Source organism: Calliopsis andreniformis, unplaced genomic scaffold (assembly GCF_051401765.1).
Source record: "Calliopsis andreniformis isolate RMS-2024a unplaced genomic scaffold, iyCalAndr_principal scaffold0046, whole genome shotgun sequence".
Taxonomy (NCBI): Eukaryota; Metazoa; Arthropoda; class Insecta; order Hymenoptera; family Andrenidae; genus Calliopsis; species Calliopsis andreniformis.
In genome coordinates this window covers 1,132,867-1,138,860 of record NW_027480455.1, presented here as the reverse complement: position 1 = coordinate 1,138,860, position 5,994 = coordinate 1,132,867, and positions in this window count along the sequence as shown.

The window sequence follows — 5,994 nt, the reverse complement described above, 5'->3', positions numbered from 1 at the left end:
ATCCTCAATTCTCAATCCTCAATCCTTAACCCTCAGACCTCAATCATCAATATTCAACCCTCAGTCCTCATTCCTCAATACACAAACCTCAATCCTCAGTCCTCAATATTCTATCATCAATATTCAATCTTCAATCCTCAATCCTCAATCATCAATCCTCAATCTTCAATACTCAATCCTCAATCCTCAATTCTCAATCCTCAATCCTCAATCCTCAATCTTCAATCCTTAATAATCAATTTTCAATCCTCAATCCTCAATACTCAGTCATCAATCCTCAATCTTCAATACTCAATCCCCAAACCTCAATCCTCAATTCTCAATCCTCAATCCTTAACCCTCAGACCTCAATCATCAATATTCAACCCTCAGTCCTCGTCCTCAATACACAAACCTCAATCCTCAGTCCTCAATATTCAATCATCAATATTCAATCTTCAATCCTCAATCCTCAATCATCAATCCTCAATCTTCAACACTCAATCCTCAATCCCCAATTCTCAATCCTCAATCCTCAGTCCTCAACCCTCATTCTTCAATCCTCAATACCCAATCCTCAATCTTCAATCCTCAATCCTCAATCCCCAATTCTCAATCCTCAATCCTCAGTCCTCAGTTCTCAAACCTCAATCCTCAACCCTCAGCCCTCATCGTCAGTCCTCAATCCTCAATCCTCAATCCTTAACCTTCAATCCTCAATACTCAATCTTCAATCCTCAATCATCAATTCTCAACCCTCAATCCTCAATCTTCAATCCTCAATCCTCAATCCTCAATCTTCAATCCTCAATACTCAATCTGCAATCCTCAATCCTCAATCCTCAATCCTCAATCCTCATTCTTCAATCCTCAATACCCAATCCTCAATCTTCAACACTCAATCCTCAATCCTCAATTCTCAATCCTCAATCCTTAACCCTCAGACCTCAAACATCAATATTCAACCCTCAGTCCTCGTCCTCAATACACAAACCTCAATCCTCAGTCCTCAATATTCAATCATCAATATTCAATCTTCAATCCTCAATCCTCAATCCTCAATCATCAATCCTCAATCTTCAATACTCAATCCTCAATCCTCAATTCTCAATCCTCAATCCTCAAACCTCAATCTTCAATCCTTAATAATCAATTTTCAATCCTCAATCCTCAAAACTCAATCCTCAATCCTCAACCTTCAATCGCCAATACTCATTCTTCAATCCTCAATCCTCAACCCTCAACCCTCAATTTTCATTCCTCAATCCTCAATCCTCAATCTTCAATCCTCAATCCTCAATCCTCAATCCTCAGTCCTCAATCCTCAATCTTCAATCCTCAATACACAATCCTCAATCTTCAATCCTCAATCCTCAATCCTCAATCCTCAGTCCTCAATCCTCATTCGTCAGTCTTCAATCCTCAATACTCACTCTTCAATCCTCAATCCTCAATCCACGATACTCAGTCCTCATTCTTCAATCCCCAATACCCAATCCTCAATCTTCAATCCTCAAACCTCAATCCTCAACCCTCAGGCCTCATACTCAATCCTCAATCCTCAGTCTTCAATCCCCAATCCTCAATCTTCAATCCTCAATCCCCAATCCTCAATCCTCAATCCTCAATCTTCAATCCCCAATCCTCAATCCTCAATCCTCAATCATCAATCCTCAATCTTCAATACTCAATCCTCAATCCTTAATCCACAACCCTCAGTCCTCATCCTCAATTCTCAATTCTCAATCCTCAATCCTCAATCCTCAATCTTCAATCCTTAATAATCAATTTTCAATCCTCAATCCTCAATACTCAGTCATCAATCCTCAATCTTCAATACTCAATCCTGAATCCTCAATCCTCTACCCTCAATCCTCAACGCTCAGTCCGCATTATCAGTTCTCAATTCTCAATCCTCAATCCTCAGTCCTCAATCCTCAGTCCTCAATGATAAATCCTCAATCCTCAATCTTCAATCCTCAATACTCAATCTTCAATCCTCAATCCTCAATCCTCAATCGTCAATCTTCAGTCCTCAATACTCAATCCTCAATCCTCAATCTTCAATCGTCAATACTCATTCTTCAATCCTCAATCCTCAATCCTCAATCCTCATTCTTCAATCCTCAATACCCAATCCTCAATCCTCAATACTCAATCTTCAATCCTCAATGCTCAATCCTCAATACTCAATCTTCAATCCTCAATCCTCAATCCTCAATCCTCAATCCTCATTCTTCAATCCTCAATACCCAATCCTCAATCTTCAATCCTCAATCCTCAATCCTCAATTCTCAGTCCTCAATCCTCAGTCCTCAGTCCTCAAACCTCAATCCTCAACCCTCAGCCCTCATCCTCAATACTGAATCCTCAATTCTCAATCCTCAATCTTCAATCCTCAATACTCAATCTTCAATCCTCAATCCTCAGTCCTCAGTCCTCAAACCTCAATCCTCAACCCTCAGCCCTCATCCTCAGCCCTCATCCTCAATACTGAATCCTCAATTCTCAATCCTCAATCTTCAATCCTCAATACTCAATCTTCAATCCTCAATCCTCAGTCCACAAACCTCAATTCTGAATCCTCAAGCCTGAATCCTCATTCTTCAATCCTCAGTACCCAAACCTGAATCTTCAATCCTCAATCCTCAATCCTCAATCCTCAATCCCCATTCTTGAGTCCCCGATACTCAATTTTCAATCCTCTATCCTCAATCCTCAATCCTCAATCCTCAATACTCAGTCATCAATACTCAATCTTCAATACTCAATCCTCAATCCTCAATCCTCAATCCTCAACACTCAATCCTCAATCCTCAATTCTCATTCCTCAAACCTCAATCCACAACCCTCAGTCCTCATCCTCAATTCTCAATTCTCAATCCTCAATCCTCAATCCTCAATCTTCAATCCTTAATAATCAATTTTCAATCCTCAATCCTCAATACTCAGTCATCAATCCTCAATCTTCAATACTCAATCCTCAATCCTCAATCCTCTATCCTCAATCCTCAACCCTCAGTCCTCATTATCAGTTCTCAATTCTCAATCCTCAATCCTCAGTCCTCAATCCTCAGTCCTCAATGATCAATCCTCAATCCTCAATCTTCAATCCTCAATACTCAATCCTCAATCCTCAATCTTCAATCGTCAATATTCATTCTTCAATCCTCAATACTCAACCCTCAACCCTCAATTTTCATTCCTCAATCCTCAATCCTCAATCCTCAATCCTCATTCTTCAATCTTCAATACCCAATCCTCAATCTTCAATCCTCAATCCTCAATCCTCAATTCTCAGTCCTCAATCCTCAGACCTCAGTCCTCAAACATCAATCCTCAACCGTCAGCCCCCATCCTCAATCCTCAATCCTCAATCTTCAATCCTCAATCCTCAATCCTCAATACTCAATCTTCAATCCTCAATCCTTAGTCCTCAAACCTCAATTCTGAATCCTCAATCCTGAATCCTCAATCTTCAGACCTCAGTCCTCAACAATCTGTTGTCAATCCTCAATCCTCAATAGAATATCATCAATTCAAGGTTTTCAATAGTCAATACTCAATCTGCAATCTTCAAACCTCTATCCACAAACATCAATTCTCATCACTCAACACTCAATCCTCAGTCCTCAATCATCAATCCTCAATCTTCAATACTCAATCCTCAATCCTCAACCCTCAATCCTCATTCCTCAATCATCAATCCTCAATCTTCAACACTCAATCCTCAATCCTCAATCGTCAGTCTTCTATCCTCAATACTCAATCTTCAATACTCAACACTCAATCCTCTATCCTCAATCCTCAATCCTCATTCTTCAATCCTCAATACCCAATCCTCAATCTTCAATCCTCAATCCTCAATTCTCAGTCCTCAATCCTCAATCCTCAATCGTCAGTCTTCAATCCTCAATACTCAATCTTCATCCTCAATCCTCAAACCTCAATCCTCAATCCTCATTCTTCGATCCTCAATACCCAATACTCAATCTTCAATCCTCAATACTCAATCCTCATTTCTCAATGCTCTATCCTCAGTCCTCAGTCCTCAAACCTCAATCCTGAACCGTCAGCCCCCATCCTCAATCCTCAATCCTCAATCTTCAATCCTCAATCCTCAATCCTCAATACTCAATCTTCAATCCTCAATCCTTAGTCCTCAAACCTCAATTCTGGGTCCAAAATCCTGAATCCTCAATCTTCAGACCTCAGTCCTCAACAATCTGTTGTCAACCCTCAATCCTCAATAGAATATTCTCAATTCAAAGTTTTCAATACTCAATACTCAATCTGCAACCTTCAAACCTCTATCCACAAACATAAATTCTCATCACTCAACACTCAACACTCAGTCCTCAATGTTCAATCCTCAATCCTCAATTCCCAATCTTCAATCCTCAATACTGAATCTTCAATCCTCAACCCTCAATCCACAATCCTCAGTCCTCAAACCTCAATTCTGAATCCTCAATCCTGAGTACTCAATCATCGGCCCTCAGTCCTCAACAATCAATTGTCAATCCTCAATCCTCAATAGAATATCCTCAATTCACAGCTTTCAATACTCAATACTCAAACTGCAATCTTCAAACCTCTACCCACAAACATCAATTCTCATCACTCAACCCTCAACACTCAGTCCTCAACGTTCAATCCTCAATCCTCAATCCCCAATCCTCAATCGTCAATCTTCAATCCTCAATACTCAATCTTCAATACTCAATCCTCAATCCTCAATGCTCAATCCTCATTCTTCAATCCTCAGTACCCAAACCTGAATCTTCAATCCTCAATCCTCAATCCTCAATCCTCAATCCTCAACCCTCATTCTTCAATCCTCAGTACCCAATCCTCAATCTTCAATCCTCAATCCTCAATCCTCAATTCTCAATCCTCAATCCTTAACCCTCAGACCTCAATCATCAATATTCAACCCTCAGTCCTCATTCCTCAATACACAAACCTCAATCCTCAGTCCTCAATATTCTATCATCAATATTCAATCTTCAATCCTCAATCCTCAATCATCAATCCTCAATCTTCAATACTCAATCCTCAATCCTCAATTCTCAATCCTCAATCCTCAATCCTCAATCTTCAATCCTTAATAATCAATTTTCAATCCTCAATCCTCAATACTCAGTCATCAATCCTCAATCTTCAATACTCAATCCCCAAACCTCAATCCTCAATTCTCAATCCTCAATCCTTAACCCTCAGACCTCAATCATCAATATTCAACCCTCAGTCCTCGTCCTCAATACACAAACCTCAATCCTCAGTCCTCAATATTCAATCATCAATATTCAATCTTCAATCCTCAATCCTCAATCATCAATCCTCAATCTTCAATACTCAATCCTCAATCCCCAATTCTCAATCCTCAATCCTCAGTCCTCAACCCTCATTCTTCAATCCTCAATACCCAATCCTCAATCTTCAATCCTCAATCCTCAATCCCCAATTCTCAATCCTCAATCCTCAGTCCTCAGTCCTCAAACCTCAATCCTCAACCCTCAGCCCTCATCGTCAATCCTCAATCCTCAATCCTCAATCCTTAACCTTCAATCCTCAATACTCAATCTTCAATCCTCAATCATCAATTCTCAACCTTCAATCCTCAATCTTCAATCCTCAATCCTCAATCCTCAATCTTCAATCCTCAATACTCAATCTGCAATCCTCAATCCTCAATCCTCAATCCTCAATCCTCATTCTTCAATCCTCAATACCCAATCCTCAATCTTCAACACTCAATCCTCAATCCTCAATTCTCAATCCTCAATCCTTAACCCTCAGACCTCAAACATCAATATTCAACCCTCAGTCCTCGTCCTCAATACACAAACCTCAATCCTCAGTCCTCAATATTCAATCATCAATATTCAATCTTCAATCCTCAATCCTCAATCCTCAATCATCAATCCTCAATCTTCAATACTCAATCCTCAATCCTCAATTCTCAATCCTCAATCCTCAAACCTCAATCTTCAATCCTTAATAATCAATTTT